This window comes from Anoplophora glabripennis, unplaced genomic scaffold, assembly GCF_000390285.2.
Source record: "Anoplophora glabripennis isolate ALB-LARVAE unplaced genomic scaffold, Agla_2.0 scaffold454, whole genome shotgun sequence".
Taxonomy (NCBI): Eukaryota; Metazoa; Arthropoda; class Insecta; order Coleoptera; family Cerambycidae; genus Anoplophora; species Anoplophora glabripennis.
Window position 1 is genome coordinate 330,819 of NW_019416575.1, and position 16,488 is coordinate 347,306.

General features: G+C 31.2%; 1 long non-coding RNA gene across 1 annotated transcript; it reads right to left on the reverse strand.

Annotated features, from left to right (window-relative positions):
• Positions 1–15,009: 15,009 nt before the first annotated feature.
• Positions 15,010–15,663, reverse strand: LOC108912369. Its single transcript, XR_001964542.1, has 2 exons — positions 15,579–15,663; positions 15,010–15,295 (listed from the first exon to the last, which is right to left on the reverse strand). It is a non-coding gene; the product is annotated as an uncharacterized LOC108912369 (long non-coding RNA).
• Positions 15,664–16,488: the final 825 nt, after the last annotated feature.

Below are 16,488 nucleotides of genomic sequence, written 5' to 3' on the forward strand. Positions count from 1 at the left end.
TTCACATATGAAAAAAAAAGAAGGCAGTCTAGGAAAAACAATATTTACGTGCGTAAAATTGTCTAGATAAAATGTTTTTTAATGTCAAGAATTAATGTCAGTTGTACAGGGTTATTCATATAACATTTTACCCCCCTTATCTTTTTTATTTTTTGAGTTAGACATAAACAGTTAAAATAAAAGTTGTAGGGAATATTTCTGTGAGTTTATGAAAATAGAAATTATACAGGGCGTTCCAAAGATACGAACCAAACTTATTTTTTTTTTAAATGGAACACCCTATATATTAGTCGATTTTCGGAATCTCTGCCTCTTCCTGATTCCATCAATGTATATATGTTGTAGGTTTACGTAATAATTTGCTCAATATTCAGCTTTGAAAGATTGAATCTCGCCATGAAAAATAAATAGCAAAATCGCTATACAGGGTGATTCACAACTTATCCAAAAAAATTTGGGAATAGATGCAGCATGAGAAATGGAATCAATATTGTAAAAAAAATTTTTGTAAAATCCTTATAGTTTCCGAGAAAAGAAATATTGAAGTTATAGTACATTCAACCACTACATAGCTGGACAACTGTAGTCTCTTGCATCATTCGCCACGTGACCTCAGCGACTCCGAATACTGAAATCGGATTTTGCAATCGTCGTTGCGATAGTGGTGTTTACAAAAGGTTTTTAGTAGTTAGTGTCAAAAATGGGTAGTTAGTGTCAAAAATGGTTTGCGTGTAGGTATAGCAACTCGGAGTTGATGGATATCGTTTTAATTTATGGTGAAGCATTTGTGTTATGGTGAAGCAAAAAATGTGTTTACACGTTGATGGATAAAATTTTGAACAATTGTTATAACATCGGGTATGTCAAATGATTTTATTATTTAAAAACACAAATTAATTTTATTAATTAATAAGCGCAAAAGCAGTTGAATTTGCCGATATAAAATAGGTGCGATAAAATTCTATTTACATTTCTTTCCTTGCGAAAGTTTTTGTCCGTTTTTATTACACCGCCATGCCGGTCGTATTGTGCGAGGTCAGGTTTTACAGTGGACCAGTAGTTTCTAGTGCCGTGCAGAAGTGTATTTTTAAATTATTTTCGAACTGCCCTTTTTGATTTTTTCTTTACTAAATTGTATTTGTAAGGGTCCCCTGTACATCCAGAATTTTTTTTTTTGTATAAGTTCTGAATAACCCTGTATAGAATAAATGTGTTTACATCGAACCGAAGATTTGACACATTTAACACTATTTTCCGTACTCCTTTGAAAATGGTGTATAACTTTTATAGTGCTGATAAAAAAAATTATATTGTTGAATGCTATCTTTCGTGTGAGAAGAATAACAAGCGCACTAGACGCGAAGATTCCCCGCAAGACGTATACCTCATTAAATATATATCAGATATATCTACAACAAACAAAGAAATACTGGTACGGTAAAAAATAAGGAAAAAATAAATAAACCCCAAAACGTTATAACTAAAAATATGCAAGAAATGATTTTATTTTACTTTCAAGAAAACCCGAAAGATGTTTCAAGGTAACTGTTTGGAAATATCCTGGAGTTCGATTCAGAGAGTATTGAAAGTAAACAAATATAAACCATACTGTTATCGCCTGGTATAAAAATTACATGGATGCACTAATAGGCGGCGCGAGTTTTGCCAAATAATGCTAGATAGACATTTACAAAATGAAGAATTTATAAGTTCGTAATGCTGCTATTGACACTATTACATTGCCGCAACAACAACTATTACTACTTCTACTGTTACTACTACAATTACTATTACTAAATATCACCAGCGTCAACGGTACTACTGCTCCTATTACCACTGCCACCATGTTTGATATTGCTATTACTATTTGTTTTTATAATTTATTAGATTCCATCTTGTGGACAGATGAGGCCACTTTTACAACAAGTGGCATTTTCACTTCACATCACAACAGAAAATCCTCACCAATATATCTCTATTCAGAGGTAAAATAGGTCCAGTATAGAACTAAAATACATTGAACTTCTGAGAGGAGAAATATGTAATTTGGTAAATGCTCTTAATGTTCAAAATATTGTTTAGCAGCAAGACGGCGCTCCAGCACACAGAACAAATTCGGTTAAGCAGCACCTAGACAATACTTTATTGACTGGATAGGTGCCAACGGTACAATTTTGTGGCTTTCCCGAAGTCCAGATTATGGATTTTTTTCTCTGGCATACTCTAAAGATTAGAGTATATCAAGAGAGAACAAATCTCAGGAAATTCGCATTTTAAATGAATCTGGTCAAGTCAATAATTTTAATAGAAATTTAATTAATAGATATCTTTGTCTTGCACATGATGGAGCAATTAATGAAAATTTATAATTTATGTACTCGTTAATAAACTCTGAAGTTTCTCTTATGACTACTTATTTAAAATAGAGCATAAATATCTAATTTTATTATTTTATTTTCCATAGCAATAATTATATTGACCATTGCGAGATTCACCTTGTACGTGATTCATCAACAAGAGCTTGAACTCAAACCTGTTTTGGTTATTATTATAGAAACATTGCTTCATCAATATTTATTTTTATCTAAAATTTAGGTCCCAAGAGTTCAAGAGAATGAACCCAGCGAGTATAATCCTACAACATATTCTCACGTCAATTTTAATTTGTTCTAATTAACAATAGAGTGTGATATCGACATTAAATGAAACTTTTCAAAGTCCTTCAACGGCATTGAGAGGCAAAATTATTTTCTTTAACTATTTATTATATTAATACTTAATACGATTCTATGTACATTATTAAAAGCGTTTCGATGTAAATTTTTAATACATGAATACAACTCTTTATCGTCTCTTGCAATAACCAGCTACCCATCCAGGTTGCTTGTGGCAGTATCCTGAACAACAGTTTCCTTGACGTCCATCAGGTTGGCAACCGTTACCATTTTTAATACAGGCATAGGCAGTCTGGTGAAGGGCCACAAGGGCGAAGATGACGATGAAGAAGAGGTTGAAGAATTTCATTTTTGCTACAAGATTCTGAAAAAAAAAACATCAAATGTACTTATATTAACTTTTAGACAAATATTACATAAGCTCACGTAAACAAAAAATATGTAAGTCTTAATTAATAATTTATTCTCTATTCAAATGAAGAAGCAGTATAGCAAAGAAACAAAATAAACGGAAACATTGTTAAATGGTTGTTTAGAATAATTTGGTGTTTCAAAACGTAAGTTTAAAAAAAACAGAATAAAAAAAGCGTTGCGAAAAAGTTTTGACGAATACCTTTGAAAGAAAACTAGTGTCATCATCTTTTGTAAAATAACAAATATACTCAGACAGGCTGCTGTCAAAATCTGAAATATTTGATCTGAGTTATGAAATAAAGTAGGTATTTAATTTTTTATTTTCGTTGGTTGATTGACTTTTTCAATAAATGACTAAAAAAGTAACTAAAAAGAGAATTGCTTAACGTACCCCTTCACTTAATATAGAATAACATTCCATTTTTAAATTCTAATATGAAATTCCAGTATTCCAAGGATCAATTTTTTTTAAATCTGTGAAAATTACATCCCAAGTAACAGACATTAAGCTATATAAGAAATTTGATATTAGTTTTGGATCATCTGAAACTGATCCGTTACAAAAATACATTTATCACACGGATTTGTCTAAACTAACATATTATCAAATAATCAAATAATTGACTGAAAAAGAATTAAATTAATATAACCTTTGGTTGCTTGAAAATTTAAATAATATATGAGATTATGATTGTAATAAATAATGCATATCTGTCAGGACAAACAGGCCTCTTAAGTATGTAATATATCTTATTATATTAAGATATTTTTTAAATTAAAATTAAATTATTAGTATATGTATATTTTACTTTTATTGCGAAAAAAATACCCTTTGCAGAAAATTGACAAACAGTGAATCTAAAATACTCTTTTTGGCATAAATATCGGTAAAATATTCGAAAACAAAAGTGTAAGTATAACCTCAACATATTTTTTTGTATTATAGTTCATTTTTTCATTAATTTCGTGAAAGGTTTATAATTCTAATTTCTAAAACATTAACAAAAAATTGAATATTCAGTAATAGTCTTCTCTATATCCCGTAATACTCAATTTAATAAAATACATATATAAATTTATTCAATTATTATCTACTTACTATTAATGATGTGGGTACACGACAATTGATAGATGTTGCGAATCTTTAAACGTATTTATACTACGTACAGAATGTAGGGAACCAAGAGAAAGAGCATTCGGCCCCGGAATTTCCGTCAATTGATTACTAGTCACTGTGTGAATATTTGTCATGGTTTTACCAGTTCAGTTCTTGATAAGGGTGTCGTTTGTGCTTCGACAACATTGAATCAAGTCGTCAGTAAACAAACTAGTTGTTTACAAATATTAAGTTTTAGATCATTAGTTCAAATACATAAGAAGCGGTAATATTTTTTAAAATATCAGCTTTGAAAAAAAATAAAATTGCATTAATCTAAACTGCATTCAAAAGAAAGAAATAAGATTAAATTCTCTTGTAAAATTACAATTCGCCATTGGAAAAATTTTGGAAAAATTTGAATATTTTTTTATTAATGTTTTGTGAAACGAAGGTAAATGTTTATACAGGGTGTCCCACTAAGATCGGTGAGGTACGATATTAGGGAAAGTATAGACCCTAGAACTCCGGGAAAAAAATGTTGATGGATAAATCAACCAAGAGAAATCGCTTGAAACAGTTTTCAAGTTCGTAGCTCGGCCGCTAGGGGACGCAATCTACATATCAAAACATAGAGTTGAATTTTTCTATTCGCAATGTCATTTACGTCAATATGGAAACCTAAAGATGGAGTTATTTTAAAAGATGCCGGTTTATGGATTTTTCTCAAAAATTTTACATGCAATGCTGTAGTTGTCTTTTCATAAATGAATTCAGCACAAAACATTGATGAATATAGTATAAATTTGAAATTTCTAACGAAAGTGTTGTTTATTAATTATCAAAACAAAATGCGTTTATAAAATAATCTACCTAAACCCACGCAAATGAGTGAGTCAATAACAATCTTGAAAATGATAACAAAAACAATAAGAAACATATTATGTAACGAAAGAACAATTAAATTTTAACAAAAGTAAAGATAATGGTATGAATGATAAGATAAATGCTCGAAGTGCATACCATTATTTTCAATACAGGAATCTAATCTTCGCTGCGTGCTTAGGAAAATTCTTTTATAAACGAATTTTTTAATTTAATGTTAATTGGCGTCGTGATACTCAATTCATTATCATTATTTATTTTTTGCTCACTAATTTGCGAATAACTTGATAACAAAAAAAGATATCGAACCCTTTTTGGGCGTCAAAATCTAGCCTATTTTTTCTCCTGCCTATGCTCTCCAAAAGTTTTATACTGCTATTTCAATTTGTTTTTAAGAAAACTTGGATAAATAGCGGCAATAAATAAATAACACTTTCTTTAGAAATTTCAAACTTATACTATATTCATCAATTTTTTGTGCTGAATTTATTTAAAACTTTCCAGAAACATCTAGAAAACAGCATTCTTTTGAAATAATGCCATCTATAGGTTTCTATATTGAAGTAAATGACATTATGCATTCACCGGGAGATAAAGCATGAAAATACCTTTAAAACGAGGCTTTTGATTAGCCAATGCTTAAAAAAATGCATTTTTCTGATCAGACATTCGGGGCTTCCCCCACCCTTTCTGTAGAGAGATAGAATAAAATATCAATAACAAAAGTTACGTGCAATGAGTCCGGCTATCCATATTTGTACTACTTAGTATACCTGAATAGGAAACATTTCTGAGAAAATTTAAGCCTGTTTTGGTATGTAGATTGCGCTTCCTAACGGCCGAGCTACGAACATGAAAACTATTTCCAGCGATTTCTCTTGGTCGATTTATTTATCGAAAATTTTCTCCCGAAGCTTTAGGGCATATACTTTCTCTAATATCGTACCTAGCCGACCTTATTAGGGCACCCTGTATACGAGTATACCCTATGTTCAAGTATAATAGAAATCTCTGTACGAAAAAGAATTTATTTTGCATCAAAATATTCACCTTGAAGTTCTAATGAAAGAACTGCAAAATATAGGTTAATTTATTTAAAATTTATAAAAAATTATATAAATTACAGCATATTTCCACTTGATAAAAAAATCTACAAAGTTCCCTGCATATTTAAGAATATACTCATATTATATTTAGCTAATTTTTAAATAACTTTATAGTAATAGCCTAGTAATTAATGTTCGAAACATTATTTTTAGTATAAAATAAAGGCAATGGTAAAATGTCACCTAGGTTACAAAATTGTTATAAGAGTTAACTAAATGTACAAATGTGCTAGCGTCACTTCACGTGATCAGTAATTGTCTTATTTTTTTTTAGTTTCATTGCATGAAGCGACGTTTATTGTGTGGAACAGCACTCCATCAGATTTGTAGCACCAAACATTCTAGTATGATTTAGAACAGTCAAACATAGAATGACAAAATCCATAACCTGTTGCTTTCCATATAAACTTCGCAGTACCATCACTTATTTTTTTTAGGTATTAAACTAATTCAAACAAATTAAAAAAGTATTAAATGAAGTCAAACAATGTTGTTCGACACCAGACATCTAGCTATACAAAAGATATTCACCCTCACTCTATGGACTAATGCTAATACCAGGTGAGGCATTCACCTGGTATGGCATTAGCAAACATGTCTCTTTGTAGCAGCTGTTTTTTACGCGACAAACTTTATCATTGTTCGACGTCATTTCATCTATCTTTTTAAATTTGAATCAGCCTAAAACCTTAAAACATGTGAGAGCTAATAATAGAATATACATATGAATGTATTTAAAAAAAATCATCACGTCGTGTATGGCCGCCTTAATGGTACGGAAAAAAAAAAGTGTAACAAGAGTAGTGAGTATAAATGAGATAAGAGTGCGCTGTTAATTTTTATATCAAAGCCAACTTGTATGAAAAAAATCGAATAATTTTTAGTATTAATAAACATTTTTATATTTTAAGGTATACACTGTTTTTTTTTATAATTCGTCATTTCAAAAAATGTCGAGTAATGCACATGTTGCAGCACACTGCATATTATTCTATTTTTTTAATTAACAGTTTTGTCGTTTATAACAGTAAGTTAACAAAATTAATTGAAAAATGTTGAATGAAAAAAATAAAATAAACAGTGTACCTGAACATAAATATTCCTTTCTTTTTGAAAAATGTATTATATGAGTTTATTATAAATGTACGGTTTCAATCATTCAATGTGCATTTCAACGCCAATGCAGCCAACTTAAATTTCTAGTCAAACTTAATTTTGTGTGAGAGAGCATGTTTTTTCTTAAAGATCTGAGTTAGCATGTCTTCCAAGCTAAATTTGAGATGTTTTCGTAGTAACGCATCGACATGGTCTTTTCTGAGTCTACCATAACTTTAAGAGGTTGTTTCCTAAATCATTTTAGACCAAAAGCGAGAATTGTACCAAAAATCAAGTTACTCTCCTCCCCCACCCTGCGTGCCAAACCTCCTGCAATATTTTCTTATTACCAAAATGAAAGGATGCCGTTTTCAGACAATTGATGACATCAAAACACATTCGTCAGAGACTTTAAAGGCCATTTCAAATGAAGCTATCCAGGACTGCTTCACAAAATGGACACATCGTTGGAAAAAGTGTGTGAATAGGGAAGGGGAGTATTTTGAAGAAGACAAGGATCAATAATCTATAAAATGTAAGTTTTGATATTTAAGAAGAGTGGAAATGAAATGAATCAATAATTACTGAGTATGTCAATGTACTTCGCTTCTGTTTGTAAATATGACTGTCCATTTAACATTAAACATGTACAGGGTGTGATATATGTTCTGCACAATTAATAACCAACTGTGATACTACTTATCACCAAACTTTTCTGTATATTAAACATCTAAATAGATCCAAGCATTTTCGTGCTATTCTTGACACCTCTCCCGGTGTCAATTCCAGGTGTGTAATGGATGTTAGGGGCAAATCCAGAAAACACCCAGACTGCCCCTGTCTTGAGGACACCGTGCTGTCTAATCCACCAGGACCAGGATGCAAAAGGCAAACTCGCGAAGCACCCCACCTGAGTACCGTGACAAAAACATCACAAGACTCACTCAAAAACATTATCCATGGATCTCTACACTGTCAGTACTGACGAGCAAAACAGTAAAGTGCCTCAAATGCATAGACAACTTATTCACATCAAATGTCATTAAACTTACTAGTAACTGGCCAATCAATTGTGCATATTTAGCACCTCAATTGATAATAGCAATCCATCAACAGTTACTAAAGCAAAATAATCCTACCTATAACAACCCTTATTGTCACTCAAATGACATTTTACTATTACTGGGTATATCCCGAAATATGATGTGCAAAGGACAATTATCTTCAAAAGGATATGTAGTCTAATTAATGATGCTCGTCAAATCAAATATCTAACTTCTCAATAAAATTGACAACGTAAAATAGAACAATACAAACTAACAATTACTATCTAAATTTACTTTATATGAATTTGAAATATACAGGTATGATCAGTGCGGAACTCACGATTTATATGAATTTGCTGTAATTACTACTAATTGTAAATAGGTAGATATGCTGAGTGAGAAAAACTCACAAGTTGTATGAATAAGACAAAAAGTTAATAACAAAGTTTAATTTAAAATAGTAAAGTTCGGTTATTTTCTGGACAGATCTCGTACCTTTTAAAGTACATGAGCTAATAGTAAAATAGTAGTGTCATAGTTATTAGACGCAGTAGTAGAAAACAATGCCTTTGAATTATTAACAATTAATAATTAATAGCATTATTTAACAATTTGTATATATTATTTTTCCAGTAATTTGAATAGATTATTTCTTATTTTAGATAACAATTATTACCACTCTAGATATTATTTCTTAAACGTTGAACAGATATTTGATATCAGAGTATATAATTTCATTAGATGAGAACTTAGGAACAAATTTGAAGCTGTTTTAATTAATAAAGATATTAATACAGGGTGTCCCGAAATTTATGCAACAAAATTTCATAGATTCTAAAGACAAATTTAAGAGACCCGTATTTTTTGTGTGAGATAGCATGTTTTTTCTTAAAGATCTGAGTTAGCATGTCTTCCAAGCTAAATTTGATATGTTTTTCATTTCAGGAGCAATGAAAATCTAAAATTATATCTGAACTCTTTATTATTTTAATACTGTCGACATAATTTCAGTAACGTCATAGTTTTTGGTAATATTCAAAATGTTTGACAAAACTACTTCCTTCTGCAGTAACCAGCAACCCATCCAGGCTGCTTGTGACAGTATCCTGAGCAACAGTTTCCTTGACTTCCACTAGGTTGACAACCATTGCCATTAGCGATGCATTTGGCCGAGGCCGTCTGCTGAAGAGCCGCAAGGGCCAAGACGACAATGAAGAAGATATTGAAGAACTTCATTTTTATCAGTTTCTGAAAATAAACAAAAATGTATTTTAGTTTCTAATCAACTGTTACACATATTAAGGTAGACACAGAATTTTGGTAATTGTTTCCTGTCTGAATTAATACACAAAGACATTATGTTCTTTGCTACAGGAGAAACAGTGAAGGGGTACAAATAAAGCAAAAATTACCTATCTTAAAAATGGAAGGATTGTTTAAATTAACTTTGCCGTTCAATATACTAAAAAAATGTTAATTTAAAAAAAAACACGTAAAATAATTTAAATTTGCGAACATTGTCCCTGTATATACTCACTTTTAATAATATGGCGAGTACACGACAACTGATACCACCTAAAAATTCTTCAAGTATTTATAGTAGGTAACTGTCTACCTGTATGCTAATTGTAGAAGAAGAAAAGAAGTAGGTAGTACTCGACCACGGAATTTCCATCGTTCGCTGGTCGCTTTCTGCTTAGTCCTGGTTTTACCAAAGTTATTGTTGGTAAGGGTGCCGCCTGTGCTTTGGTAACTATGAAATAGTCGTTATATAAACTGCACTTGTTTACAAATATCAAGATTTAAATCATTAACTCGAATATTGATATTTGCATTTTTTTAAATCTAGAGTGAAATTTAGGTGGTAACTGTGTCACAATAACTTTTTAATTATGAAATAAAAAAGAATCGGAGACATTGCTGAAAATTGTTTGAGTAAAATTAGCAAAATAAACATATTCTTATTTTACAGTGCATTCTGCGAACTGAAAATAATTTCTTGTTAATAAATAACCCCTTGTGGTAAAAGGATCAATGAAGGGATTAATTTTGTTTTGTAAATTTAGTATTACCAACACAGCTTCATACTGACAAAGCAGATAATTCTTCTTTAATGTAAAATAATAATTAATGCAACACATTAGAGAGTTAACTCTTCGAACTTTGATCGCGATTTCAAATCTTAAATTGACTGAAATTCAAATGTTACAGAATTTTTGTTTAATTGATCTGTCCTTCATAGAGATATGAGTTATCAACAATATTCTGTTATTACCCAACTCGTCGCTGAAAATATTCAACCAACAATTATTGAAACTTAAAAAATAATTTAGAACACATCTATCACCGTTTAGCCCCGAAATTTCCGTCAATTGTTTACTAGTCACCGTCCGAATATTTGTCATGGTTTTACAAGTTCGGTTCTTGATAAGGGTGTCGTTTGTGCTTCGACAACAATGAATCAAGTCGTCAGAAAACAAACTGTAGTTGTTTACAAATATTAAATTTTAAATCATTAGCTCAAATACATAAAAAGCGATAATATTTTTTAAAATATCAGTTTTCAAAGGAAAATAAAATTGCATTAATCTAAACTGAATTCAAAACACTTAAAAAGTATTAAATCACAGGTTAAGAAATAAGATTAAATTCTCTTGTAAAATTACAATACGCCATTGGAAAAATTTTGGAAATATTTTTTGTCATTCTCGAGATACAAATTTTACTTACGTTAATAAAAATTTTTCTTGAAGTTTTTGCACAGTATCTCATATCTGTGCCACTGGTATGACCTGAGACACATTGAATATTTCTTTATTCATGTTTTGTGAAACGAAGGTAAATGTTTATACTGGGTGTCCCACTAAGGTCGGTGAGGTACGATATTAGGGAAAGTATAGACCTTAGAACTCCGGGAGAAAACTATTGAACCAAGAGAAATCGCTTGAAATAGTTTTCAATTTCGTAGCTCGGCCGCTAGGGGGCGCAATCTACATATCAAAACGTAAAGCTGAATTTTTCTATGCGTAATGTCATTTACCTAAATATGGAAACCTAAAGATGGCGTTATTTAAAAAAATGCCGTTTATGGATTTTTCTCAAAAATTGTACATCTCTATAACTATGGTTGTCTTTTCATAAATGAATTCAGCACAAAACATTGATAAATTTGGTATAAGTTTGAAATTTCAATCGAAAGTGTAGTTTATTTATTGGTGTTATTTATCCAAGTTAAGGTTGTTTCATGTTTTCTTAAAAAAGTGAAATAGCAGTTAAAACTTTTTATAGGTTGTAACGGGCACCTTGCTCCTACTCCGTTTAGTTAGGAAACCTATTGTACTCCTAGTTTTAAGTTTTGATCGAAGGAGGTAGCGAGATGTCAGTGTGTGGAGACAGACGGAGTGTCACCTGGATTTTGGTTAAGGAAAAGAAGTAAAAAACCAGAAGAAGAAAAAGTGTTGGTGAAAACCGGGGAACTTCGGGGTGAGTGTGCTCCGCTTTGTACGGTGGTAAATTGAGTAGCCATCAACGGTGAAGAATCCCAAGATTTTTCTTAGAGTGTACTTAGTAGAGTTAGTAGTTGACAGGCGACCGAATTGTAAATTTAGATGATGAATAAATGCTATTAAATCCAAATATTCGAGAAATTATTCAAAGACCTGAGAACCCGCTCCCCTTTTTCCTCCCCTTGGGCTAGCTGGCTGGGCAAGTTACAAGGTTAGTTTGAAAAGCATAAAAAGAGCTACGTTTGACGACAAAAAGGGTTCGATATCTTTTTTGGTTATCAGTTATTCGCAAATTAGTGTGCAAAAAAATTAATAATGATAATGGATTGAGGAACACGACGCTAACGAAAAGACATTTAATTATCAAAAGAAAATGCGTTTATAAAAGATTCTACCTATACCCACTCAAATGAGTGAGTCAACAACAATCTTGAAAATAATAACAAAAACAAACAGATATTGATATTATGTAACGAAAGAACAATTAAATTTTAACAAAAGTAAAGATGTTTATAAACGCTCGAAATGCATACCATTATTTTCAATACAGCAATTTAACCTTCCCTGCGTGCTTAGGTAAATTATTTTATAAATGAATTTTTGTCTTTGTCACTAACTTGCGAATAACTTTATAACAAAAAGAGATATTGAACCCTTTTTGGCGTCAAAATGTAGCCTTTTATGCTCTTCAAAATAACCTATAAAAAGTTTTATCTTGCTATTTCACTTTTTTTTTTAAGAAAACTTGAATAAATAGCGGCAATAAATAAACAACACTTTCTTTAGAAATTTCAAATCCTTAAAAAAATGAATTTTTCTGATCAGACATTCGGGGCTTCCCCCACCCTTTCTGTACAAAGATAGAATAAAATGTCAATAAAAAAAGTTATGTGCAATGAGTTCGGCTATCCATATTTGCACTGTTTAATATACCTAAATAGGAAACATTTCTGAGAAAAATTTAACTCTATGTTTTGGTATGCAGATTGCGTCCCCTAGCGGCCGAGCTACGAACATGTAAACTATTTCCAGCGATTTCTTTTGGTCGATTTATTTATCGAAAATTTTCTCCCGAAGCTTTAAGGCATATACTTTCTCTAATATCATACCTAGCAAACCTTAGTAGGGCACCCTGTATACAAGTATACCCTGTGTTCAAGTATAATAGAAATCTTTGTATGAAAAAGAATTTATTTTGCATCAAAATAATCACCTTGAACTTCTACTGAAAGAACTGCAAAATATAGGATAATTTATTTAAAATTTATAAAAATTTATATAAATTACAGCACATTTCAACTTGATAAAAAAATCTGCAAAATTCCCTACATGGTCCTAAAATATTAAACAGACGATAGAGAAGATACTCATATTATATTTAGCTAAATTTTAAATAACTTTAAAGTAATAACCTAGTATGCTGGAAATATTATTTTTAGTACAAAATAAAGGCATGATAAAATGTCCCCTAGGTTACAGAATTGTTATAAGAGTTAACTAAAGATACAAATATGCTAGCGTCACTTCACGTGATCAATAATTGTCTTATACTTTTTTAGTTTCACTGCATGAAGCGACGTTTGCTGTGCGGAACAGCATTCCATCAGATTTGTAGCACAAAACATTGCAGTATGATTTAGAACAGTCAAACATAGAATGACAAAATCCGTCACCTGTTTCTTTCCATATAAACTTCGCAGTATCATCACTCATTTTTTTAGGTATTAAACTAATGCAAACAAATTAAAAAAAAAAATGTAAATGAAGTCAAACAATGTTGTTCGACACCAGACCTCTAGCTATACAAAAGATATTCACCCTCACTCTATGGGATAATGCTAATACCAGGTGAGGCATTCACCTGGTATTGCATTTGCATACAGATCTCTTTGTAGCAGCTGTTTTTTACGCGATAGACTTTATCATTGTATGACGTCATTTCATCTATCTTTTTAAATTTGAATTAGCCTAAAACCTTAAAACATGTGAGAGCTAATAATAGAATATATGAATGTATTTAAAAAAAATCACCACGTCGTGTATGGCCGCCTTAATGGTACGGAGAAATGATGCGTAGATACACTTTATGTTTATAATACTGGACAAGTAATTTGTTTACAAACACTGGTACAAGGTTTAAGGTCAAGAATTAATATCAGCTAGATATCTCAAATTTAGCTTGGAAAACATGCCACCTAACATTGTACTTGGAAAAGATGCTACCTAAAATTGTGTGTGGAAAACATGCTACCTCAGACTGAGCTGGGAAAACATGCTATTTCAAATTAAGCTTGGAAAACATGCTAGCTCAGTTCTTTAAGAAAAAATATGCCATCTGCCAACATGTGTGCATGGGGAACCGCGGAACCATGCACGTGCATCTCATCTGTTCTGCGCTCGTCGCATCGATCCAGCAGATCATACAGTACCGGTAATAAAAGTGTCGAATATCAGCATCTTATGTATTTCCAAAGTCTATGCAAGCACGCGGCTACCGTACCTTTAAAAACCCATTTGTTTTTATTGAGGTGCAGTAAGAGCGATTCGGACTTGGAGTTTGGGGCCTAGCCTGGTCCACTATACATATAATCCTTTTTATTGCAGTCTCCTTAGAGTCCGCATTAGGCTTATATAATTATTTTCAGAATGAATTGTGCATCTCAGATTTTGTGAGAAAAAAAAAGTGTATCAAGAGTAGTGACTACAAATGAGATAATAGTGCGCTATTAATTTTTATATCAAAGCCAACTTGTATGAAAAAAATCTAATAATTTTTAGTATTAATAAACATTTTTATATTTTAAGGTATACACTGTTTTTTTATAATTCGTTATTTCAAAAAACGTCAAGTAATGTACATGTTGCAGCACACTGCATATTATTCTAATTTTTTAATTAGCAGTTTTGTCGTAAGTTAACAAAATTAATTGAAAAATGTTGAAGGAAAAAAAAATAAATAGTGTACCTGAACATAAATATTCCTTACTTTTTGAAAAATATAAGTTTATTATAAATGTACGGTTTCAATCATTCAATGTGCAGTTCAACGCCAATGCAGCCAACTTAAATTTATAGTCAAACTTAATTTTGTGTGAGATAGCATGAATTTTCTTAAAGATCTGAGTTAGCATGTCTTCCAAGCTAAATTTAATATGTTTTACATTTCAGGAGCAATGAAAGTCTAAATTTTTTATCTAAACTCTTTATTATTTTAATACTGTCGACATAATTTCATTAACGTCATAGTTTTTCGTAATATTCCAAATGTTTGACGAAACTACTTCCTTCTGCAGTAACCAGCAACCCATCCAGGCTGCTTGTGGCAGTATCCTGAGCAACAGTTTCCTTGACTTCCACTAGGTTGACAACCATTGCCATTAGCGATGCATTTGGCCGAGGCCGTCTGCTGAAGAGCCGCAAGGGCCAAGACGACAATGAAGAAGATGTTGAAGAAGTTCATTTTTATCAGTTTCTGAAAATAAACAAAAATGTAATTTAGTTTCTAATCAACTGTTACACATATTAAGGTAGACACAGAATTTTTGTTTCCTGTCTGAATTAATACACAAAGACAGTATTTTCTTTGTTACATGAGAAACAGTGAAGGGGTACAAATAAAGCAAAAATTACCTATCTTAAAAATGGAAGGATTGTTTAAATTAACTTTGCCGTTCAATATACTAAAAAAATGTTAATTTAAAAAAAAACACGTAAAATAATTTAAATTTGCGAACATTGTCCCTGTATATACTCACTTTTAATAATATGGCGAGTACACGACAACTGATAGCACCTAAAAATTTTTCAAGTATTTATAGTAGGTAACTGTCTACCTGTATGCTAATTGTAGAAGAAGAAAAGAAGTAGGTAGTACTCGACCACGGAATTTCCATCGTTCGCTGGTCGCTTTCTGCTTAGTCCTGGTTTTACCAAAGTTATTGTTGGTAAGGGTGCCGCCTGTGCTTTGGTAACTATGAAATAGTCGTTATATAAACTGCACTTGTTTACAAATATCAAGATTTAAATCATTAACTCGAATATTGATATTTGCATTTTTTTAAATCTAGAGTGAAATTTAGGTGGTAACTGTGTCACAATAACTTTTTAATTATGAAATAAAAAAGAATCGGAGACATTGCTGAAAATTGTTTGAGTAAAATTAGCAAAATAAACATATTCTTATTTTACAGTGCATTCTGCGAACTGAAAATAATTTCTTGTTAATAAATAACCCCTTGTGGTAAAAGGATCAATGAAGGGATTCATTTTGTTTTGTAAATTTAGTATTACCAACACAGTTTCATACTGATAAAGCAGAGAATAATTCTTCTTGAATGTAAAATAATAATTAATGCAACACATTAGAGAGTTAACTCTTCGAACTTTGATCGCGATCTCAAATCTTAAATTGACTGAAATTCAAATGTTACAGAATTTTTGTTTAATTGATCTGTCCTTCATAGAGATATGAGTTATCAACAATATTCTGTTATTACCCAACTCGTCGCTGAGAATATTCAACCAACAATTATCGAAACTTAAGAAATAATTTAGAACACATCTATCACCGTTTAGCAAATAAACGCGAACTTTTCATATTATTTTTACCATATTACTTTCATTTCCCGAAATCTGAATACCTACTTCAAATTCTCCTTTTCTCAT